Source organism: Artemia sp. Qi Xiang Cuo, chromosome 17, assembly GCF_049724085.1.
Source record: "Artemia sp. Qi Xiang Cuo chromosome 17, ASM4972408v1, whole genome shotgun sequence".
Lineage (NCBI taxonomy): Eukaryota > Metazoa > Arthropoda > Branchiopoda > Anostraca > Artemiidae > Artemia > Artemia sp. Qi Xiang Cuo.
This window is the reverse complement of record NC_142810.1, coordinates 58,970,692-58,997,410: the sequence shown is the minus strand read 5'-3', so window position 1 is coordinate 58,997,410 and position 26,719 is coordinate 58,970,692. Positions and strand designations below refer to the sequence as shown.

Below are 26,719 nucleotides of genomic sequence, written 5' to 3'. Positions count from 1 at the left end.
AATCGGTTTTAGTGGTAACTGCTTCTTTTCCAACCACTTATGGTTGTGGATTTACTTACCCTTATATGCGCTTAGACTATAATAGAGAAGGGCCCTGAAAGTAATGTACGTAATAAGGATAGACAAATTACGTTTTTTGGCTCGTGATTGTTGAGGGAGCATTTAAATATTGTTCTTAACTGGTCCAATTCCAATCCCCCTCACAAAACAAAATATTTTACGCTTGATGTTTCATTTCTAGCAAAGTTGACTAAGTTTTTTTTACATCATTGATTACAAGCTTGGGCTGAAATTGCGATACAGGTTAATGACCTGTATGACAGGGTCATGAAAGGTTCACAATACAGCTTTGTAAACTAGCATAATGATAGCAAGGCAGCGTATTCACTGAAAAACTGAGTACGGTGGTTCAGTTGCACGAGGGTTTGGTTCCACGGGGCTCAGTTGTACTGTAATCTAGTTGCACGGGGGTTCAGTTACAAAGGCGTTCAGTTGAATGGGGTCGAGTTGTTTGGGGGTTCAGTTACACGAGGGTTCTGTTTCACGGGGTTCAGTTGCACGGTTGTTCAGTTGCATGGGGGTTCAGTTGCACGGTGGTTCAGATACATGGGTTAAGTTACATGCACACCATTTGTACCATGTTCATTAGGAACTGGTAGCAATGAGGTGATCCTTGACCTTTTTCTGGGTGAAAACGGGCAGAAAGCTAGTGAATACATACAAATAAAAAAAACGTCAAAATATTAAATAGAAAACAGAAGATGGAAAGATCGATAATTAGACAGATAAAACAAATAGAAAGATAGATAAGTAAAAGATAGAAAACAAAATAGCTCGGAATTTGATTCCGAGCGTCCCCATGCTAATCTAAACAAGAAGAAGAAGACAGAATAGCAAACACAGGTGAAATCGAAAACTGAGCTTTTTAAAGTATGAACACTGGCAGAAAAGGGAGCTTATAGCTCTAGAAGCTAAACGGTCGTAAAACACTGTGTCGGGAAAAGACAGCGCTTAAAAGGAGAAGATTTTTAAGAAAGCAAGAGAAAAATAAGATTTTTTTTGGCATGCAGACCAACGTTCAGTGTAGCACAGGTACAAATCTCCTGATTCTCCCCCTTCGACTGGAAGTGCTATGAGTCGTGTTGGGACAAATCATCCGACGCTTCCCGCACCCCCACCCCCTTCAGTTATCTCCCTGTACCTATTTTGAGCTTGATCAGCTGTGGCCAAGCTTACTGAGTCGTACCACTGACCAGAGCCGTTCCTAAGGGGGCAACCGTGGCAGTTTCTCCGGGTGCCGTGGATTGGGGGGAGGGGTGTCCCCCCAATCTATAAAATATAAATGTACCCCCAAAATATAAATGTTTTTACTTTTATAACTTTAATAAATCAAATAATATTGACATTTTGATTACTAAATATCAGTATATGTATATTAAACTGACAATGCACATTCATTTGTATTTTTTCAGTAAAGTGCAAATTTTGTTCTAACCTTGGGAAGGCATAGGGGTTTTGCGCCCAACTTATGTTAATTTCTGCTCGTTTTGAGTTTGACTCTGTTATTTACTGTAATTTCTGTTCGTTTTGGGTTTCATTTATTTATTGATGCTGATTTGTGGTAGTTTCATGCTTGGTAGATTATTTTATTTTATTTTTGCTAATTTTTGTTTAATAGAGTTCTTTACTTTTCTTTGAAAAACTTATTTTGTGGAAAAAGTTTTTTTTAATTAATTTCCGTTCGTTTTATATTGACAAAATCTTTTCAGGGAAAAAGAAAATAATACTTTAAATATTTTAGTTTTTTGAGACTTTATAGTTTGGCCTGCTATTTGTATGCCGGAGAAAAATTTTCAGCAATTTTCAACAGCATACACCCTTTTAAAAATCTGGACACAAATAGTACTGTTTAATTTAGTTTCATAACTCCTCTAATTGACTTGTAATGGAAAACTTGATACCATTCGCAAAAAAATCTGTTTACTTTCTTTGATAGCTTGGATACACTTACGCTATTTGGATTTCGTTAAATTTTAAGAGCAGAAGTAGCCCCGAACGTTTGAACATAATACCCTCAGTCGTTCTTGGGATAATGCTGAGATGCCTTATTGGGAATTAGCATTATCACAGTGCTTTTTAATTTAATCTTAAGTCAACATTTAGTTTTTAAACATATAAAAATTGGATGTGAGGAAGACTAAAATCTATTCTATAAATCTTATGCAACAACTTTCTATATAAACCTTATATGGCCGTTGGGCAAAGCTTACAACCGTTGCACTGAGGGCTCTGAGGGGTTTATTATCCTGAAAGGCCTAATTTCTAGAACTTTCAACTACGTTGAACAAAATGGATATCTCAAGATTTTGATTGGATGTGTTTGGGAAAATGGTGGGCGTGAGAGGGGCGTTAGTCGCTATCCAATCACTTTCAACTATTAAAAAAGGCACTAGCCCTTTCAATTTCCAATTGAATGAGCCCTTTTGAAGTTTCTACGACAACGCTTCGAATAAAAACTTTACATGCCCCCAGGGCATAACTTACAACCTCTGCCCTGAGGGTTGTGAGGGGAGGGGTTTTCATCCTTAAAGACCTAAACTCCAAAACTTTCAACTACGTTGAGTACAATGGCTATCTAAAAATTTGGATTGGATGTGTTTTGGGAAAAGGTGGGCGAGAGAGGGGGGTAAGTTGCCCTCAAATCACTTTTGACTATTAAAAAGGATGCTAGTCCTTTGAATTTGAAATCCGATGAGCCGTTTTTCAAGTTTCTACGACAAAGATTTCAATAAAAACCTTATGTGCCCCCAGGGCATAACTTATAATCCTTGCCCTGAGGGTTGTGGGTGAGTGTCCTCCTTAAACATATGTTTCCTATATGGAAATCAACTACCCTGAACAAAATGGCTATCTCAAAATTTTTATTGGATGTGTTTGGGGAATTTATGGCTGTGGGGGGGGGGCTAGGTGCCTTCCAATCACTTCCGACTATTGAAAAGATCAGTAGCCTTTTGAATTTCCAATTGAATGAGCTTTTATTGAAGTTTCTACGACAACGCCTTCTTTAAAACCCTTATATACCCCCAGGGCATAACTTAAAACCCTTGCCCTGAGGGATGTGGAGGAAAGTGATTGCACTCAAGTCACTTTCGACTATTAAAAAGAGTACTAGCGCTTTGAATTTCCAATCGAATGAGCCTGTTTTGAAGTTTCTACGACAACCCTTCTATAAAAACCTGATATGCCCCAGGGCATAACACAAAACCCTTGCCCTGAGGGTTGTGGGGGAGTGTCCTCCTCAAAAAAGTATTTTCTATCTGGAAATCAACTAAGCTGAGCGAAATGGCTATCTAAAAATTTTGATTGGATGTGTTTGGGGGAATGATGGGCCTGAGAGGGGGGGGGGGGGCTAGTTGCCCTCCAATCACTTTCGACTATTTATAAGGGTACTAGCCCTTTGAATTTACAATCGAATGAGCCTGTTTTGAAGTTTCTACGACAACGCCTTCTATAAAAATCTTATTTGCCCCAGGGTATAACTTAAAACACTTGCCCTGAGGGTTGTGGGGGAGTGTCTTCCTCGAAAACATATTTTCTATCTGGAAATCAAGTACACTGAACAAAATGGCTATCTCAAAATTTTGATTGGATGTGTTTGGGGGAATGATGGGCGTGGGAGGGGGGCGGTAGTTGCCCTCCAATCACTTTCGACTATTAGAAAAGGGTACTAGCCCTTTGAATTTCAAATAGAATGAACCTTTCTTGAAGTTTCTACGACAACGCCTTCTATAAAAATCTTATATACCCCCAGGGCATAACTTAAAACCCTTGCTCCGAGGGTTGTAGGGAAGTGTCCTCCTCAAAAACATATTTTCTATCTGGAAATCAACTACGCTGGACAAAATTGCTCTCTCAGAATTTTGATTGGATGTGTTTGGGGGAATGATGGGCGCGCGGGGGGGGGGGGAGGGTTGGGGCTTGTTGCCCTCCAATCACTTTCGACTATTAAAAGGGGCACTAGCCCTTCGAATTTCCAATCGAATGAGCCATTTTTTAAGTTTCTACGACAATGCCTTCTTTAAAAACCTTATATTCCCCCAAGGCATAACTTAAAACCCTTGCCCCGAGGGTTGTGGGGGAGTGTCCTCCTCAAAAAGATGTTTTCTATCTGGAAATCAATTACGCTGAACAAAATGGCTATCTCAAAATTTTTATTGGATGTATTTGGGGGAATGATAGGTGTGTGGGGGGGGGGGGGCTAGTTGCCCTCCGATCACTTTCGACTATTAAGAAGGGTACTAGCCCTTTGAATTTCCATTCGAATGAGCCTGTTTTGAAGTTTTTACGACAATGTCCGCTATAAAAGCCTTATATGCCCCCAGGGCATAACTTAAAATCCTTGCCCTGAGGGTTGTGGGGGAGTGTCCACCTCAAAAACAAATTTTCCATTTTGAAACCAACTACGCTGAACAAAATGGCTATCTCAAAATTTTGATTGGTTATGTTTGGGGGAATGATGGGTGTGGGGGAGGGGGCTAGTTGCCCTCCAATCACTTTCGACTATTAAAAAAGGTACTATCGCTTTGAATTTCCAGTTGAATGAGCCTGTTTTGAAGTTTCTACGACAGGTAACTATCTCACTGGTTAGTCGGTAAACCATCCTGGAGTCGCCTTTCTTCGCAGCCTCTTCGGCAAGTGCCGCTTTCTCTTCTATCTGCTTTCGCTTGTCTTTTCTTGCACTTATTTTGACAACTTTATCATCTTCTTTATACCGAAGCTGCAGACGGTATTTATCTTCAGGCCTTGACGTATTCAGGATATTTCTCTTCGTTTCCTTCCGCTGGTCAATAAATTTCCAGGTTTCGTCCGATATCCATTCCTCCTTCTTTCTTTTCCTATATCCAAGACTTGCCTTGGCGGCACCTTGGTAGGTATTCTTGATTATGAACCAGGTACCTTTGACACCATGATTGACAGTTTCATCTGTTAGACTCAAGGCCTCAAATCTGTTTTTCAGGGATATACAGAAATCCTTTCGTAAGTCCTGGTCTTTCAGTTTGTCGGTGTCAACCGACAAACTGCCTATAGGTACTGGTCACTTTTCTTTTGAGCTATCAACTTAAATTGTATTTCAGCCATCGTCAATATATGGTCTGAATTAACGTCAGCTCCACAAAACCACGTCCGTCAAATAAGCTGCTTCTCCAACGTCTTGAAATGAGAAAGTGATCGATTTGTTTTTTTTTGTCCGACCATCTGGGGACATCCAGGAGTATTTGTGGATTGACTTATGCTCGAATAGTGTGACACCTATGATCCAATTCTCGGCACGTAGTCTACAAGAAGCGCTCTGTTTTCACTGATAACTTCTATACCATGTGGGCCCATGGTTTCTGGGCAATACTGACAGTCTGCTCCAACTTTGGCATTGATGTTGCCCCCAACGAAGAGAATATCATGTCTCGGCACATATTTGGTAATCGCTTGTAACATTTCATAGAATTTGTCTTTTTAATCTTTGTCGGCTTTATTTGTGGGAGCATAGCAGGCAATGATGGTCAGTTTGGTGTGGCTTAAGATACATCGGACCACCAATAAACGTTCGTTTATAGGGTTCCACCTAACCTTTGCCTTCGACGAGCTAGGTGACATCAAAACTCCGACTCCAGCGCGGTGTGTTGCAGGATCTCCACTAAAACAGGATGTCTGTCTTCAAGTTTCTCTGGTCCACTTCCTGTTCATCTAACTTCACTTAGGACAAGTATGTTCAGACAATACTGTTTCATTTCTTTGAGAACTTATTGGGTTCTTGAAATCTAGTTCATCGTTCTTACATTCCAAAATCGTATTTTGGTGATTCCTTTCGTAGTTAGAAATCGAGTCCGGGGGTATGCAGAGGTCGTTTTGGAGGTTTTAATTTAAAACCCTTTTAATTTAATGCCCCACTCGATCCGGGCGTGGGTTGCAAATCCTCAGCCCAACCGTCCTCCTATTTCCAGGCTTGGGACTCGCTACTATGCAAACATTCGCATACATAATAAACATAAGGTTAACTACTACTACTACTAACAACTCACCGCAGCACCATGCCGCCTGAGGCCAACACAGCTACGCAAGCTCGTCATCCATCCCAATCTATTCAAACCCTCCATTTTTACACCCCCCCCCCCCAGAAAGTTCCCATTTCCTTTAAATCTTTCCTTATGACGTCCTCCCACCCAAGACAAGGACGGCCTTCTTTCTGTTTAGCCCTAGGCGGTTGGCTGAAAAGGACAATCTTCGACAATCTGTCATCCTTCATACGCACAAAGTGCCCTAGCCACCTCAACCTTTCTTTCACTATAGCCTTAGAAAGCGGTATTGAACCACATTTTTCGTACAGCCTACGGTTTGAAATACGGTCAGTCGGCCGGGTACCCAACAATCCGTAAGCAATTTCTCTGGAAAACATCTAGCAAATCGCCATCCGCTTTTCAGAGCGCCCATGCTTCAGAGCCATATTTGACCACTGTCATAACTATAGCTTCTAATATTCTAATCTTGGTTTGCAGACTTTTATTCTTATTCTTCCAACCTTTTTTTTAACTGTAAAAAAACACCCTAAGCCTTAACTATTCTACTTTTAACATCTTCACTGCTACTACCGTCTTTACTAATAAATAATTAAAAAACTCTTTCTTTAAAAAAATTTTTTCAAAGAAAAGTAAAGGCCATCTTAAACTTAAGCTCAGCAGATACAAATAACTGTTAACATACAAACTCAAAACGACCAGAAATTACTATTAGAGAATAAATAAAACCCAAAATGAACAAAAATTAAATAAACAATCATAGCAAAAAACCTACAACAAGTAATAATATAAATGAATAAATAGACCTTAAAGCGAGTAATGCTTAGATTGAATAGGAAAATTAAGCTTAAAACGAAAAAAAAAATTTTGCTATTGAAGTGTAAATGAAACTTAAAACGAGCATAAACTAAATAAACAATAAATGCAAACAAACATACAATAGATGTCAATGTAAATGAATGAATGAATTTTAATACGAATGAAACTTAAATTGAATGTGCAAATCAATATTGAAACGAGCAAAAGTCACGACAAACAAGAGTTTCGGTATCGCCTTCTTCTCTCACTGTAAAAGTCTAAAACCTACTGCGTCATTGGCGCTTTACTGAAAACCAATTTTATTACAAATATCTTCTTTTGTACCTAATATTGAAAATAAACATTAAAATTGTAGTAAAATTTTGAACTAATGAGCTTTCAGCAATTAATATCATTGTACATCAAATATTCAGTTTAATTTATTAGTTCTTTCTAAAATTGTTCAAGACGAATATAGTTTCAGTACAAACAAGAGTTTGGATACTGCACCCTTCCTTAACTCTAAATAAAAACCAAAAGCCTACTGCTTCATTGGCGCTTAACTGAAAACGGATTACGACATATATTTTCTTTTCCAGTTCTTGCAGCATTGAAAATAAAAATAAAATTACAGTGAAATAAATTCTTGAACTGACGTATCTTTCAACAATTAATGTCATTATACTTCAAATATTCAATTTGATGTTGTCTATACTTTCCAAGACTGTTCAAGACGCATATAGTTTTCAGTAAAGCGATAATGACGCAGTAGGTTTTAGACTTAGGGGGGAGGGCTAGTTGCCCTCGGATATCATTTTACTCTTAAAACGTGAACTATAACTTTCAATTTCCAATCAAATGAGCCCTCTCTGGAGTTTATACCAGCATCCCTTTCATAATAAGCATATACGTCCCCAGGACAACACTTACAACGCCTATCCCCCGGCCTTGGGGAGTTGTGTTGACACCAGAGTTTTTGTTATAACGTTTTAGAGGTAATTACTTGGCGAGAAAAAAAAGGAGAGAGAGAGAGCAGAAGAAGAAAAGAACTATCATCCTAATCCAGTAATTGAGATAAATTTACACTTGAACGAGGTTTTAATCTTACTCATCTATCCAATTACCTAGGACCAAACAGTATAACCGAACCGTCAACCAAATTGAAATGTCCAAATCCATGAAAAGTCGTCATCAATAAATGTAAGTCGTTGTAAATTTACAAGCAAAAGCACCTTAAATATAGTGAAATATTTCCAAGTAGTACCTTTCATTAGGGCTCATCAGAAGAAATACCACCTGCCTTAACGGGTTTCGAGGCTCTACATTCTTTACCCGGCACAGTGGAGCCTCTACCATAAGATCTTTATGGTATCCCTATGTTAGGTAAAACTTGGGAAATACATGCACACTAGTAAAACTATTCAAAACATACATACAAAATGAGTGTGATTCCTTCCTAAGTGAAGTCCCATATGTTAATGAAAGCAAAGACAATTCTGGAGCAAATTAAGACTGGTCTGAACATGAGTAATAAAACAAACTGTTTTATTGGCATCTGGAACCCATTATAGATTTAAAGTCCTTCAAGCTGGTTTGAAAACAATTTAAAAATTCAAAATTCCAAAAAAGAAAAGTGAAAGAGAAATTATATTAAAATATCATTCAATATTTCTTTATAATTTTTTGTGTATTTACCTAAAAGTTCATGAAACAGAAAACTAAATTTTTTAATTTGCCAACTAATTTTATTGACAGAAAAACTCGTAAGATCAGTTTTTGGCTAAGATTTTTACATCTATTTTTAAAATCTGTGTAATTACTGGAAATTCTTGCATGCCTAGTTAGGAATAATTAGGATAATAAGCTGAATAAGTAATATTTGAATGTATATTACTTTCAAGGAATGAAAAGTTAATTACTTCAAAATTAAAATCATCCGTTTTATTATATATTTTAAAAACCAATTTATTATCTGAAATATTAATATTTAAATCTGAAAAATGGTCAGAGTGTCCTGTTCCATAGCTAGGCTCCAGAATTACATACCTTTAGGGTATAACTTAGAACGCCTTCCCCCGGGCACTGGGGGGTTGTATTGACATCCAAGTTTGTCTTATCTAACCTTTGAAGTATTTTTAACAAAATGTCTATCTCTAAATTTGCATCAGATGGGTTTGGAAAAAGAAGGCGTTGGAAGGGGGGCTAGTTGCCCTCGGATCTCTTTTGATTATTAAAAAATGAGCTCGAACTTTCAATTTCCAATCAGATGAGCCCTCTCTGAATTTTATACGAGCATCCCTTTCATAAGGACCATATATGCCCCAGGGCATAATTTACAACGCCTACCCCCGGCCCTGAGGGTTGTGCCCTGAGTTTTTTTTATCTGACTTCTGAACAATTTTTAACTTAATGGCTATCTGAAAATTTTTATCGGATGCATTTAGGGAAAAAGGGGCGTGGCGAGGGGGGGGCTAGTTTCCCTCTCTTCTCTTTTTACTCTCAAAAAGTAAACTAGAACTTTCAATTTGCAATAAAATGAGCCCTCTCTGAAGTTTTTACCAGCATCCCTTCCATAAGAACCATATATTCCCCCAGGTCATAACTTACAACGCCTGGCATCGGGCCCTGCGGGGCTGTGTCCGCCCCGGAGTTTTCTTTATATGGTCTTTGAACTATTTTTAACAAATAGATATCTCAAAAATTTTATAGGATGCATTTGGGAAAAAAAGACGTGGGGGGGGGGGGCTGGTTACCATCCTATATCTTTTGCGCTTAAAAAGTGAACTAGAAATTTCAATTTCCACTCAAATGAGCCCTCTCTGAAGTTTATACGAGCATTTCTTCCATAAGAACCATATATGCCCTAAGGGCATAACTCATAACCCTTGTCCTGAAGACTGTGGGAGAAGTGTCCTTAAATATATAATTTCCAGAACTTTCAACTACGTTGAACAAAATGGCTCTCTCAAGATTTTGATTGGATGTGTTTGGGGAAAGGGTGGGCGTGGAAGGGGTATTAGTTGCCTTCCAATCGCTTTCAACTATTAAAAAGGGCACTAGCCATTTACATTCCCAATCGAATGAGTCCTTTCTGAAGTTTCTACGACAACACTTTCTATAAAAACTTTAACTTACATACCTTGCCCTGAGGGCTGTCGGGGGGGGGGAGGGGTTTGTCATCCTCAAATACCTAATTTCCAGAAATTTCCCTTTGAAGCTTATTCGAAGACCCCTCCCATATGAAGTGCCTCTGGGAAAAAAAATAATAAAACATTGGAGCTGTATTTCCTTTACTCTCTTCTGACTATTAAAAAGTGAACTCGACCTTTCAATTTCCAATCTAATGAGCCCTCTCTGAAGTTTTTACGAGCATCCCTTCCATAAGAACGATATATTCTCCCAGGGCATAACTTACAACGCCTGACCTGAGGCCCTGGGGGGGGGCTCTGTCGACCCCATAGTTTTCGTTATATGGTCTTTGAACTGTTTTGTAAAAAATGGCCATCTCAAAGTTCTTATCAGATAAGTTTGAGAAAAACAGGGCATGGAGGAGGGGGGGGGGGGCTAGGTGCCCTCCAATCTCTTTTGATTCTTTCAAAGTGAACTAGTCTTTCAATTTCCAATCAAATGAATCTCTTTGAAGTTTATACGAGCGTCCCTTCTATAAGAAACATATATGCCCCCAGGGCATAACTTACTACGCCTGTCCCGGGGCCCTGGGGGGTTGAGTCGACACCAGAGTTTTTTTTATATGATCTTTGAACTATTTTTCACAAAATAGCTATCTCAAAAGTTTTATCGGATGCATTTGGAAAAAAGGGCGTGGGGGAGGGTTGTCATCCTCAAATACTTAATTTCCAGAAATTTCCCTTTGAAGTTTTTACGACGACCCCTTCCATATGAAGTGCCTCTGGGAAAAAAATAATAAAACATTGGAGCCGCATGGCCTTTAATCTCTTTTGATTATTAAAAAGTGAACTCGACCTCTCAATTTCCAATCAAATGAGCCCTCTCTAAAGTTTTTACGAGCATCCCCTCCATAAGAACGATATATTCCCCCAGGGCATAACTTACAACGCCTGCCCTCAAGCCCTTGGGGGCTCTGTCGACCCCGGATTTTTCGTTATATGGTCTTCGAAGTATTTTTTAAAAAATGGCCATCTCAAAGTTGTTATTAGATGGGTGTGAGAAAAATAAGGCGAGGAGGGGGGGCCTAGGTGCCCCCAACTTCTTTTGTCTCTTAAAAAGTGAAATAGAACTTTCAATTTCCAATCAAATGAGCCTTCTTTGAAGTTTATACGAGCATCCCCTCTATAAGAACCATATATGCCCTTAGGGCGTAACTTACAACGCCTGCCCCCGGGCCCTGGGGGGCTGTATCGACACCGGATTTTTAGTTATTTGATCTTTGAAATATTTTTAACAAAATAGCTATCTCAAAATTTACATCGGATGCATTTGGAAAAAAATGGGCGTGGAAGGGGGGCTGGTTATCCTCCGATATCTTTTGACGCTTAAAAAGTGAACTAGAACTTTCAATTTCCAAAGAAATGAACCCTCTCTGAAGTTCATACCATCATTCCTTCCATAAGAACCATATATGCCCCCAGGGCATAATTTATAACCCTTGCCCTGAAGATTGTGGGGGGAGTGTCCTGGTCAAAGATATAATTTCCAGCACTTTCAACTACTTGGAACAAAATGGCTATCTCAAAATTTTGATTGGATGTGTTTGGGGAAATGGTGGGCGTGGAAGGGGCGTTAGTTGCCTTCCAATCCCTTTCGACTATTAAAAATGACACTATCCATTTAAATTTCCATTCGAATGTGCCCTTTTTGAAGTTTCTACGACAACGCTTTCTATAAAAACCTTATACACCCCCAGGGCATAACTTACCGCCCTTGCCTTGAGGGCTATGGGGGGGGGGGGGGTTGTCAACCTCAAAGACCTAATTTCCAGAATCTGCCACTACGTTGAAAAATAAGGTAAATCATACGGCATTGGACTTTACAGTCTCTACCGGCGGTACTGATCTCCGTTTCTTGGCCCTTCATCCTGGAAATTCAATGGGGGATTGGAAGCCAACCATCCCGTGCTTTCGCACACCCTTCTGTTTACGTTCCCCTACCTTAAAATTTTGATTGGATGTGTTTGGGGAAAAGGGGGACGTGATAGGGGGGTTAGTTGCCCTCCAATCACTTTCGACTATTAAAAAGGGCACTAGTCCTTTGTATTTCCAATCGAATAAGCCCGTTTTGAAGTTTCTACGACGAAGCTTTCTATAAAAATCTTATATGCCCCAGGGCATAACATTCAACCCTTGCCCTGAGGGCTCTGGGGGGATTGTCCTCCTCAAAAACATAATTTCTATCTGGAAATCAACTACGTAGAACAAAATGGCTATCTCAAAATTTTCATTGGATGTGTTTGGGGAAATAGTGGGCGTGGAAGGGGTAGTTGCCTTCTAATCACTTTTTACCCTTAAAAAGGGCACTAGAACTCTCCTATTTCCAATTGAATGAGCCCTCTTCGAAGTTCATACGACGATCCTCCTCAAAAACATAATTTATATCTGGAAATGAACAACGTTTAACAAAAAGGCTATCTCGATATTTTGATGGGCTGTGTTTGGGAAAATAGTGGGAGTGAAAGGGGTAATTCCCTCTTAGTCAGTTTTGACCCTTAAAAAGGGCACTAGAACTCTCGATTTCCAATCGAACGAGCCCCCTTTGAAGTTTATACGACGACCCCTTCCATATGAAGTGCCTCTGGGGATAAAAAAACAACCAAAAACATTGGAGCCGTATGGCCTTTACTATAGGCAACGCTATAGCCTGTGATACTACCAAGGTAAGGGAAGCTGCCCACCTGATCAATCTTTTCGTTACCCAACGTCACTTTTTCATCTTCACTTATTCCTAGCCTTAGTGACTTAGTCTTCTTAACATTAAATTTCAACCTATTCTAGCGCCCTGAACTCGCAAAACCTCTAAAAGTTCATTCATTTTGCTCACACTTTATCTAGGATGCCTAAATCATCAGCATAATCTAAGTCCAGGAGACTTTTTCCTCCCATTTGATTCCGTGGTCTCCCATTGCCTTTCCTGTGCTCCTTAAGACAGAATCCATCAAAATAATCCATATAAACTCATACACAGGCTCTTAAGGGAGATCTAGGCTTGTTTTCGCTGCATAAAGAAAGGTTACTACAAGTAGTAAAATTCTGGCTGAAAATTATCCAACTACCAGATGAGAGGCTTAGGAAAGCCCCATATTTTAAATTATTGCAGCAAGGTAGACAAAGGTCATGACCGTTCCATGTCAAACCTCTCCTTGATAAAGTTGGTCTTTCGCGAGCTTGGTCCAACGAAGGAATTGCTCCAACAGGCGATCCCAGAGTTGGATCAAAAAATCTAACCCTGGCATGAACTGATTTGAAAATCTGAAATCGTGCGCCACTATTCGAAGATAAAAGAGTCTTTTAGACTATAATATTATTTTAATCTGAATTTGCCTCAGGATAACTTGTGTCTGTGGTTCCAGGTCCGAGCGACTGCTTTACCCTTAAAAAGTAGATTGAAATTATTTGAAACAAATGTTCAGGGCCTGAGATCATTTTATACTTGCTCTTTATGTGGTATAGAGAAATAAAGTATGCTCCATTTTTGATGGCGTGACAGGGGCTTTCAAATTTGAGATTGAAACATTTAGGTGATGGGGAAGTGTTTTTTCCTGGGATCCTTAAATCTTTATCCTGGGAGACGATTATAACAGTGACTGGATCTATAAAAGAGGGTTTAAAAAGATGTAAATAATGGGTTTAAGGTTTTTGTTTGTTGTTAGTAGTTGTATCATTTATTTAAGTGTATGCTGGCTGTTGTCTTATATAATCATTGTAATGTTTGTGTATGGCCTAGCGGCTGAATAAATTACCTATCTATCTATCTATAAAGGGGGAATAGAACACATCCCTGCTTAACTCCTGATTTAATATAAAACCAGCTGCTAATCCCATTTCCTTTGTCTGGTACACCATACAAGGATAAAAACCTTTGCTAAAGCTCTTCTACCAACAGAAACGAACACTTGCTCATAATCTATAAAACTGAGGACCAAAGGTATTTGAAAACTCAGGCACTTCCCAATTATTAACCTAAGAGTAAAAATTTGGTCAACAATTCCTCTACTTTTTCTAAAACCGCACCGTTCTAAACTTTGTCTACAGCATATCTCTTTCTAAAAAGTATCATATTACTAAGTAATTTGCTACCTACAGAGACCAGACTAATGCTTCGATAATTACCACACTCACTCTTACAAGGGCGTACGTAGCTTCTTTTCTATGGGGGGGGGGGAGGCAGCCGATTCTGTGATGAAGGGTGGGGGACTAAAGTTGTATTGGCAGTTCGCAAAACCTTACATTGCCAGAAAGTTCTATCATACTTATGAAATCTTTGATAATAAGTGATCACCAAAAATCATAAATTATCGATAAGCTTCAGCACTAATCAATCTTCTTTGATTAGAGCTAAATCTTTCTAAGACATTTCGGATAATTGCTTCTTGTTTGACTTTTATTCTGTCATTCTAGCTGTTTTTTTCCAGCTTTTTCAACCATCTACCTTTTATCAAATGCCTCTGTAATGACCAAACTCATCCCTATCACCTTTCTTATAAAAGGGCTTTAATTGAAATTTCCCTACAATCACTAGGTACTTCTTCTTTTTCCAAAAAGCTATTCATAATCTTCAACATTTTAGTAGAAGTGACCCTAAAGCCCCCACGAGAACACCCTGCTGCCACCTACAACTTTTTTTTTTTAACACCATATATGAGCACGAGAACCACGTGGTTTATGGTTTTTGTCAATGAGAATTTGAAAAACAGGAATTTTGTCACATTTATGTATGTTTTCTTGGATGGTTATGTGTATTGGTCGATTTATTTGATGTTTTTCATGGATGTTTAATGGTTTTTGTCAGTGAGAATTTGAAAAACAGGGACTTTGTCACATTTATGGATGTCAACAGCAATTCATGTCTGTTTTATGGTTTTCTCAGTGAGAACGAAAAAACAGGAATTTTCTCACTTGGATTTACATAATCGTTAGGGGAAATTATTGATTCACGAGGGGGGAATTAAGAAACATTATGGTTTCTTTGATCTTTAGGTGAACCTAGCCTGTAAACTTGATTTACATAATCGCTAGGGGAAATTATTGATTCACGAGGAGGGAATTAAGAAACATTATGGTTTCATTGATCTTTAGGTGAACCTAGCCTGTAAACTTGATTTACATAATCGCTAGGGGAAATTATTGATTCACGAGGGGGGAATTAAGAAAGATTATGGTTTCTTTAATCTTTAGGCCTGAGGGATTTATTTATTATTGTTGTTTTGGACAAGTGCATGCTAGGGATGAATGTCAAGGTGTCCTGGAATAGGAAACCGGAAGTACATGCATCCTTCTCAGCCAATCAGAGAGTCGGTTACATACCCCTTCTCAGCCAAACAGAGGGCTGGTTAAAAATTATTTACCCCTTACAAAACAAATAACCCATGAGATTTCGTATATAACGGGCACGCAATGTGATTAAATTATCAGAAAGTTCCAGAACACAATGGATAGAACACATGAAATTATTTATGAACTTGAAGCCTTGGCAGCCACAATTAGCAATGTAAGTTCTGTTTTCATTTTTTATTTTCAAAATAAAATTGTTTTCCGTGGTTACCCTCTACCATCTTCGGGTAAAACCCCCTCCCCCCTATACAAACGTCCCTATATGATGTTTATACTCGATAAAAAGCGTAAAATACGCTCTTTTTTCGTTACGTAAACCCCATCCTTCCTTCCCCCTCTGTTTACGACCTTAATTCTGTTTTTGATAAATTCCATATCTTATCTAAAGGCAAATGTGAACTTTCTGTCAATCCCTTAATATACTGTCCGCTATGGCTTGACTTACAGATTTCTCGCAACGATTTAATTATCTGATAATTACTGACACCCCTTTAAAGTATATCCGGCTTTGGTAAATATATAAGAATTTGGATAGCGGCTTAACCAAAAGGCTTCTCTGAGAAAAATAGTTTTTCCTATCAAATTAAAAAAAACAGTTTCGTGTGAAAAGAGAGATTATTGTTAATTAACCGTGTGTCCTTTCAGGCCTTGCGTAATTATATGTGTTATGGAAGCATGGAAATGAGTTATTTCCAAAATTAATGCCTAAAAATATTTTTAGGACATTGGTGAAAGGGGGGGGGGTTTGACAATGCCTCAAGTCTAACACCTCCATTGTAAGGTGAAAACACCATGCGTCTTCGCGTGAACAGTAAGGGGGGATGTTGTCAGACCCATAGCTCGGGATTTAGTCGGAGTACAGGGCCTAGAATTTGGACCAGAGCCTTCGGTGGGGGGAGGGGATATTTTTCCATATTTTTTCTCAGGGGTATTTTCCGTGGTGGTTATTTTCCGTGGGCTGTTTTTTCTGGGGGTGTGATAAATACCAGCTATCGAAAAAGGATATGGAAAGATAAAAAATACCGTTAATACTTTAAATGAAAAAAACAAGGCATGATCAATGAATATTAAAACAAGAAGAGAGCATAAATGCATAAAAATAAGAAATTAGGTTGACTTTTATAGACTGAATTTTGAACGACTCAGTGAGCCATAATTCTTCTTTCTCAGATTCAAAAAGGATGCAATTAGTATATTTCACGAAATTTTTTTACGTTGTGCTTTCTTAGTGATAAATGCCTTTCTAGACAAAATTACATGGATGATGATACTAACTTTCTTTCTGTAAAAAAGGGGCAAATTATTTCAATACTAACTTTTGACCTTCTTTTTAAGGCAAATTGTGAAGAATCCCAATCGCCAACACCCACTAAGAAAGTGAGGGTTAATAATGCGGGCAATGCGAAGGCTACTTTCCGGCAATATGGTAGCTGGCTGAAGCCTCCAAAACAAGTGCAATCATCTGTACAAGAATGTAACGCCGCCGGCCCGTCCACCTTCCATCATACGTTGCCTGGGCCTTCAAGAGCTGCCCCACTTATGCAAGGTCAGGAAGTGGCCCTCCAGCATGCACTACCTGGTCCTTCGGATGCCCAAGTGCAGCCGGGATATGCAAATGTAAGCATTTTTTTCATACCTTTCATATAGAAATATCTCTCAATTTCTTCCAGCTTTTATAGCCCATTTCTACATGCACCATTTTCAAACAATGTGTAAAAGTATATCTCAGCGAGACAATTGAAAGATTTTTGCTCCCCAACGAAAACATAATGTTCCCTATTTTGAATCATGTCAAGTGCATGCATTCACCTTTTTGCTAAATTAGATTAGTGAAGACAAAAAATACACTATATTCAGGTCATAGTAAGGTTAGATAATTTCTATTGCGATATAAACGAATGGTTCGCCTTGCCTGTACAAATATTAAAAAAAAAAACTTTATATCTGAATGAGTTGTCTATTATGACAGGAGATGGCTATCCATTTCAAATCATGTTTTTTTTCCAAAGCAGATAAAGAGTATTAATATGAAATTTTATTTGGAGGATTTGTTTTAAAAAAATAGAAAACTACTTTGTCATTTTTTAGATTTTAAATTTCTTATATTAAGGTGGGGCCGGCTTGGAGTCCTGGAAGGGCTTAGGAAGCACTGCGGGGCGCGCCACGGGTAAGCACCGTGATGCCCGTCGCTGGGGGGGGGGGTTTAATAGGGTAACGTGGGCCGAAGGGGAGTTGTTTAAAAAAGATAAAATTGTTAATTCTATGTAAAGCGGCGTTTCAGATTTTAAAAATCATATATTAATTTTGAAAATGAAACATTCAGACTATAAATAGTTTTGGGGGACAGTGAATTAAACAAATGTTACTGTGTGCATAATGCTACTACTACTACTTCTACTACTAAGTACGTTTTTAAAAATATATCAATAATAATCCAAATTTTAAACAGTAGGGGATGATTTGAACACTTTGAAAATAAGCTATTTTTTCATTTAAAGGTTGGAGCATTGGTCCCATACTCGCCATCTCCCCCCTGCTCGTCAGTTGGAGAAGGAGAGGACGTGCCTATGGGGATTTACAACAATGAAGTATCTACTATCAGTGAATGGCATGGTAGTTCCCTAGAAATACCCTTTAACATTGATGACCTTTTAAGTAATTTTTTTTTAATGTTGATAATAGCACAGCTGTGCAGGGTAATGTAGATAATTTAAATTCAGACTTAGTATTGCTAAGCTCATATACTATGCAGCTTTTGGATGATTTTTTCGGTGAATTGAGGGTAAACCATTCCCCCACATATTACATGAACATGACCCCACTTCACGCTAAGGACAGGTATGCCCATCGCCATATTGTTGCTCCCAGGGGGAGAGGTTGTAATAGCCCCGAGGGGTAGGGGGGTACAACTTTCCCCGATTTTCAATTGTCAAATAGATTTTTAAATAATATAGTTGTCGTCTCTGCGACGTGTGGTGACCCCGTTAATTCACTTAAGGGGAGGAAAGTTATTTTTGACACTATAAAGATTGTGCATGCAACTATGTAGATAAAATTCTTGCTCTTCTGGTGAATCAAAGTAAAGTGTGGGGAGGGGGGGTTTTAATTAATGTTTCCATTGTTCGATAAGTGTTCTCTTTAAATGAAGGGAAAAGTGAAGTTTACTATCATTATGTACATTCAAACATGCGGGTGGCTTATCCAAATTTAGAAACTTTTGAGAGAGTTTTCATAGATTGGGTCGATCAAATTATAACGCATCTCGAGAACTTTAATGAAAATGGGAGTGGCTCTCTAGTTCTTTTTGTTGAAAATTTAAGAATAACTATATGTAAATTTAAGAAAGATTTTATTTTAAGAGGGGGGCAGGGTCTGAGAGGTCTGTAGTTTTAAATTATAATCCAGATCTAGTAGGCTGTCGTGGTGTCCAGAAGATCTGTTTTGAAAAAGGTCAAAAATGTTTCCGATATGCTTTTCTCATATCAGCCTTTCAGCCTCTAGCAGATGACGCTACCAAGAAGAATTTAGATTACTGGGCTATACATGGGAAGGAAGGGTCCGTTTTCGCAGTTGTAGATTTTTCTTGCCTAGAAGGAAAATACCCAGTAACGCTTCGATCTATTGACATGTTTGAAAGGGCTAATGCCCACTTAAATATCGGCGTTACTGTGGTAAAATACAAAACAGAATTTGGAGACGGAACTCGCTCTAAAAAGATGGGGGTGGTATTCCCAGGAAGGGGTCCCTCAGTTGATTTGGTTAAACACTGGGTTTGGTTGTTATACACACCACCTAGTCAACCGAACACAATCGGTCATTTTAACCCTATCACTGACATTAGTAGAGTTCTGGGGGAGGGTAAGAAAAGGGGGACTCGTTTCTACTGTCCAACATGTCTCTCTAGATTTTGGACTGAACTAAAGCTGCGAAATCATATGAGACATTGTAGATGGCATGGCTATCAGACAGTGGAAACGGTATCAGGGGGTAGGGCCATTCTACGTTTCAAAAATTTCCAAAACACCCTTCTCCAGTGCAGCAAAATATCTTTGGACTGTGAAGCGAAGCTGGTGGAGGTGAATGATCCCCAATATCCAAACCGAGTCAAAGAACATCAGGCTATTGCAGTGTCCTACGCCCACGCGCAAAGAGATATTTCTAAACCATGCGATTGTTAGAAATAGTTGAAACAATGTATGAGGAGGAGTGCAAGGTCAAGGCACTGATTAAACTGATTGGCACGGCTGATGGCGCTCTTTATTGTTTGAGAAATACCCTTTCTCTTTTAGTGTTGTCTGCTGAGGATCGTCTCGTGATTAAAAATAAAAAACTATGTGTGGTTTGTAAGGGGGAGTTTGTAGAGGTGGATACAGGGACTAACGGGACAAGGGGGGAGCGGGGGACAGTTAAAGATCATGACCATGTGTGGCAGGAAATATCCTCGGGGGGTCGTCATGTTAGGGGGGGTGCGCATCAATCGTGTAATTTAAATGTTAGCCAGCAGTTTTTTATCCCCGTTTTTATTCATAATTCCAATTATGACTTAAAATTTATTTTAATGGCACTGGCACGTATGCATAGGGAGGGAGGGGGAGTAGATTGTCCATGGGTAAATAGTTCATTTACCTACAACATCATTCCCAAATCAGCCGAGAAGGTGCTTCGTCTCGAACTGAAATGGCAGGCAGTGGATATTGGACGTACGTTCTGGAATAAAATCAGGTTTTTAGATTCCTTTAGTTTTTTCCCCAAGGCAGTCATTCAATTGATTCAAGTACCAAAAAATGAAAAGTTTTATAGCTTTCCCCTGCTTAAACAGCACTTTCCAGACAGTGAAATGTATGACCTGTTGACCTGCAAAGGTATAAACGCATACGACTATTTCTGTTCTGGCACACGCTTAAGTGAGGAGAAACTACCTCCAATTGAAGCTTTTTACAATTCACTGACCAACAGTGAATGCACACCCGAGGAGTGTGAGTTTGCCAAGAAGGTGTGGTCCAAGGGGGATTGAAAAAATGGGTGGGAGTATTGTAGACTGTACTTGGCCAGTGACGTTTTAACTCCGCTAGGTATACTCTGCAAGCACAAAGAATAAATCTATTTACACTTCGGGTTAGAAAGTCGTTATTATTTTCCTGCCCCCTATTTAGTGATGGATTTAAGTTTTAAAATTAGCAGGGAGAACATTATTCTAATCACTGACAAAGATGGACACCTTTTTTTTGAGTGTTTTATACGGGGTGGGAACGTTTTACATGGGGATCGTGTCTTATTAACCGATTTGAGTGGACAAAGCACCGGTGTCAAGTCAAATGCAGTGTTCTAGGACATGAACTAGTTGTACCCCTCGGCAATATCCAACTACTCTTTGCCGTGTGGGAACTATCAATGGCGGGAGAATCCTTTTGAGTTCCCCGACATTACAATCGTCGAGGACAACGGGCCACAAGGATGGTTCTTTGAAGCTGATGGTCACATTCCACTGGCGCTTCACGACTCAGTCAAAGATTTTGTTTTTCCCTGTATCAATCGGCCCTTGAGCAGGGGCTCGTTGAGTCCCTATAATTAATCATTGGTTTAGGATATTGGGATGCATTGTACCCCCTCCAAACAGAAAGTAATTTCTGATTTTGACCCTAAGGAGAATATAGTTGTTCACCATGTGCTCTTTCATAGGAAGGTGAGCAACGGCTTCAAAATCACTAAAATACATAGGGTCCTGCAGTTCAATCAGCGACCCTACTTGAAAACTTTTATCTACACCTTTGTCGATAAACTCTCTAGGGTAAACTCAAAGGTGGAGAAGCAAATGTATAAGCTCATTCTAAATTCAGCGTTTGGCACAATTTGTGAAAGCGTCCGTAATAGATCTCGCTGTGATATCCTGACTGACCCTCTAGAGTGTGCACGACATCGAAGATGATGAAATCTAAAGTGTAGATTTAAAGACATTGTTGTATATATATATATTCATTTCATTAATAAACAAATTCACATACATTTTTTAAGCCCTTTACTCGTAGGGCACTGAAATCAGTAGCATCTTGGTTTGACAATATTTTTCAAACTGGAAATGTGTTCAGACGAGGATTGTTAATATAAATGTGGAGAAACTGTTTGTAAGTATAACCGCGACATCGGAACACAAAATATAGTAGTGCATGGAAGCCACAGCTTTTAGACGTTAGATCCTGCACCCTCTTTCGATTTTGAATAATAGTTTTCCCACTGCTCTCAATATAGTTGCTGATGTGAGGCGTGTAGAATGTATAAGGTAGACCAAGAGTATCAAAAAATTCAATCGTCTTCATTGTTTGAAAGATGCACAGCCAATGATCCGTCAGCACAGTCGACGGACTGCTATTAACAATAATCAAGGTATTGTTGATACTTTGAATTTTTCCCAGAAAGTCCGAGGGTAGACAATAGGATTTGTACTGGGATATGTAGGGATCCATATTAAATACATTGATTATTTGACTAGTGTTCATGGCGCCAAGTCTAGTAGAACACTGCCTTCGGGAGTGATTTCCCAATAGGTTTCATATTGATTTCGTGAGATTAGTGCACTACTCTCAGCCAATGGGTCGGCAAATGTACACTCTAAACGCACACTCCCTGTACGTACTATACTCATATCCTGTGTACCCGACAAATCCAGTACAATGATACCATGTGTTTTAGCAAACATATCTTCGGTTATACCATTTTCAAATAGTTGAGAGTCATGATCTAGGGTTTGCATGGTCAACTCATACAATGTTCTATAGGATTTATCAAAAGATAGATTGTAGAGTGGGATGCCATTTACTTTGCACACAAGAGATGAAAGTCCAAACATCTCGAATTTATGTGGACATTCAGTCCATGATCATATTGCACTGGCTCTTTTTAAAAATGCCAATGCAAGTTTTGATGGGATTTCACCATTGATAAAGGATGAATCGGTGAAGGTGCGTGAGCCCATTGCGATATGACGTTGATTGGTGATTGTATGAGGACCAAGTAGTTTAATATTGTTGCCATTGGCTCTCAGATTTTGCACGGCCAAAGCAACAGAACTCATGACCTGCTGTTTGCGTACATGAAGTATTGCCGAAGTGAGGGAGAGACTTACATCAGGATTGGCAACAAGTTCTTTTCTCAATATGAAATTGGAGGGTGCAAGCGTTAGTTTTATATCCACTTTAACACTGGGAGGCAGCCATTGAGGTATATTAAATATTTAATGATATATTTTTCAAACTAGATGTAATTCACTAGTTGTAGCATTTTTAAGTGCATCTGTACTATCAGTATTAGTAATATATTCATATCCATTGGAGTTGCATCTCAATTCCTTGTATGACTTGGGTGTAATCAACATGAATTGCATATAGCTTGTATAGTTTGAGATATTGTTGCTTGTGCTCACCAGCGTGCCATTGATGTAGACACTAATTTCACGAAATAAATTATGTAGTATACAATTTTCATAGGATATTCCATCGGCCCGAATTGGCAGTGTACTAGCAGTTTTCCGAACTTTCATTTTCAAATCTATAAATGCTTAAGACATGTCCATAAAGTAGTCTTCATTAGAATAAATTTGAAAGTGCATATTATCGGAGAGGGGTTGTTGTGGATAAAATTGTTCATAGTATCCATGCTTGACACTCACATCAACATTTTCAGCATTGAATAGATTCAACGAGGCGGTGATTGAAGGTTGGGAATCCTTATGCGTTAGATAGGACATTTTATGAGAAGAAATCTAGTTTCGATCTGTCAATTCTATTCTTCCTTGGACTTCTGTTTACAGCATGTGTCGACTTTTTCCTTCTTTTCTTTGACAAGAGTGATGATGTCTTTTGTTTCTGACTTGAGTGGAGACTGATGAGTGATGCATTGTTTCTTGACCTTTTTATGCCTTTACCATTTTGTTTTAATCTCTTGCCAAGGGTTCGCGCACTGGAACTAAGATTTTCCTAACCACTTTTTTTTAAATCCTTGCCAGAGTCCCAATCGTATAGTGTAGAGGATGCAAAATCTGTCGCAGCCGGTACAAGATATTTTCTAGCCAGTGGTAGTGAAGAGCGAAACAGCTTAGCAAACCAACTGCCAAGACCGTAGCCAGACATTGACGAGCGACCTTTGTAGTAGTCTATTCCATTGCCCTGTTTTCTTGGGTCAAGAATATTAACATAGCAGTCAATATCAGGACAAGTGAATACCACTTTTTATTAGACATCTTACTTTTGAAAGATTGGTCGAAAATGGCATGTAATCACAGCGAAACCTTTTGAAATTGCTGTGGGATCATCCAATTCGGTTCTTAGTGTTAACTAACAGAGTTCCAAATAGCAAGTGTTTACGGGAATATACTGAAGATGCTTTATATTGTAGTGGTGAATATGTTATTGATTAGTTTTTCGTTCAAGAACTCGTAGGAGGGTAACATTTGAATTACAAACCCGAAATGTTTCCACTAATGAAGCGTAGATAAATATACCGGTGTCTGTGGTGAAGGCAGGCGGGTAGTCAGCAAAAATGAAATTAGTGTTTCCGGCACTTTTACCATTGATTATATTGAGCTTAAAGCCAAGAACATCCTTTAGATTATCATTGAGAATAACCTTTTCACTGGCAATAGGTGAACTAATCTTGCTCTAAAAGTAGATCTTGCCCTCCTCCTTTGAATAGTTGAAATGAAAAGCTCCCTTTTTACGAGCGGAAATTCTTTTATTAATAGAACGACATAAATCATTCATACAGGTGAGTTCCTCGTATGGTAATTCAATATATGGATAATCCATCCAATTGATTTTTTGAATTTGTTCTTGATCACCTGTTGGTGGCGGCGGCCAATCATAGGGTCTAATTTTTATTTCATATTTACGATCCTTTCTCAGGATGTCGTAGGTATTTTTGAGAATACAGTCGACAAGAGCCACTTCATACTTTCCGTTGTCGTCGAATTTGATGGTGGGGGAGAGTTTCGTCCAAAAATCACTTGTTCTATTCAAGTCATTGTAGAGAGGATCAGAAACATTGGAGATGAAAGTCACATAGAAATCATTGGGCATTGTCAATATCTTCAGCACTGACCCAAGAATCAAAATCTGAGTTGTATCCTAGCCAGCGAACAAGCAACTGTCTCTTGCCATGACGTGTACGACTCTTTAATATCTTTTCAATTTGATAAATTTCACTAGTGTTTCTAACTTTTTGCAGTTCATATTCATAAAAACCGCCGAGAATCTCATCATTTTTGGTGTCTCGCAGTCGATAGGTCCTGGGTTTGGTGTCCAGGACTTTGGAAACTTTAAAAAGTTCAGTGCTCCATAAATAATTCCCTTTTTCAAAAATATTGCTGGTTCTATTAATTCGAACAGTATCACCAACATTGAATTTCTTCTTTTTTTTCTCTTTTTCACAATTGGAATATTGCTTTAGAAAAACATCAAATGTATTCTCACTATAGTGAACATCCCGAGGGCGAGATTTGGACGGAGATCGATGAGATCGTTGATTATATATCCGCATGATTTTATCTAAATCATGAATAAAAGCCGATGTATTTTTCAGTGTGAAATATCTTGAAATTAATAGACGAATCGTTCTTATTAATCGTTCAGCCAATGCAGCCTTTATCGGGCTGTGACTATGATAAAGTATTGTATTATATTTCAAAAGAACCTTTTGCACATGGGGATTAACAAATTCACTGCCACGATCCGATTGAATTTTTCTATATGAATCCTGTTCTAGAGTACTTTCAGTGCCCATAGCAACTTCAATACCTCTCTTTGACCGTAGTGGACTGGTATATGTATAGCGACTAAAGACACTTATTGCCACCAGAATATATTTGTAGGGCGCATTGTGACGCTGTTGAAGTGCGTCTAGAGTTAAAAGATCCATTTGCATTATATGCAGAGGGGAAAAGGCTTTAGTTTGTCGATATTGTTTACTGCGACGCCTGCGATTTCGATGCAGTGTGTAACTCGATTCATTTTCTAGATACTCTTTTGCTTTTTTAATGTGGTGCCCGAGACAGCCTTGGAAAGCGTTTCGGGATAACTTAAACTTCCCACCTCGCCAATATTTTCATAGACACTTTTCAGAACTTCATCCAGGTTGAACGTAGACACGTAGTGTAATGTCCACTCCCCTTTTGCACACTGGCGGGTGAATCAATTCGTCTTCGCTTTTGACTAGCAGCCACAGGTGTTGTAAAATCACTGGTGCTGATAGTATCTTCAAATATTGAATCTTTTCTTTTTCAAATGGTGTTGGAGGAGGACTATATTCTCTTAGTTTCTTTAGAATTTGCTTATTGCCAATAAGACTTTTGGGAAAGTTTGATACACACAGAAATGTGTATAGATTATCGTCAAAGGATAAGAGTCCTTTACGATTCGTTACCATATCACAAATTAAATCAACTAGATTATAACTTTTTCCCTGAATTATAATTCGTTTCCCTGTGCTATCGACTTGAACTTGATCGCCAGTTTCCAGCATGAGATAAGATAATACTCTTTTACTCTGTTCTCGATAGGTGAGTGGCAATAGGTTTCCAATTTTCAATACAATCGAATTCAATTCCTTCTCCTTTGATGCTGCTGCAGAATCTTGAGGAGATGTTTCCTGTTTAGAGGGATCAGTGACGACAGGGGGTCTATGGTTTATGTTTGTCCACACGTCGCAATGCATCTTGAAGTAAAAGCAGTTTTTTGTCATCGGCAATATTCTCATCGTTAGTGAATTTGCTTAGATGTCTTCAAAATGTTCGATGGGCGAGAGGACAAGTTCAAATGGTGTCAATTTATATGGTTTTGCCATTCTCTCACTAGAGAAAACTGTTTACAAGTCCTGCAATTATTGGCAGTAAAAGTGTGAAAAAGCTACCGCCTGCCTGAAGGAGCCGTGTTCGTTTAAATTTTTTAACCATTTTTTTAAAAGCCCACGTGCGGACAGTGGACCGATGTTGCGTTGTCTGTTTTATAACACCTTCTGGCAGTTGAACATTGCCCTCAGTTAAATTTAAAAAAAGTTCAGATATTAGATTAATGAAATCATTGTCAACCCCATGTTTGAGTATAGCCTTCATAAGCAATGGTTTTGAAGTGCTTAAAACGGTAAACAGATGCTGTTGTTCGTGTAGTTTCTTCAATGTCATAATGGCGACTAATAGCCTTTTCTACTGTTCACCGGAAGATATACTGTAATTTCATCGTTGAATAAGTCGGTGACTACACGAAGATCCTCGGGTGTGCTCTGATTAAGATCCAGCAAAATATACCCGTTGGGCTTTCTAGTCGCCTTAGTGTACGCTTA

General features: G+C 38.8%; 1 protein-coding gene across 1 annotated transcript in view; it reads left to right on the top strand.

Annotated features, from left to right (window-relative positions):
- Positions 1 to 26,719, top strand: part of LOC148942413 (putative flavin-containing monoamine oxidase A) — an 82,336-nt gene that overhangs the window by 168 nt on the left and 55,449 nt on the right. The window lies entirely within an intron of this gene.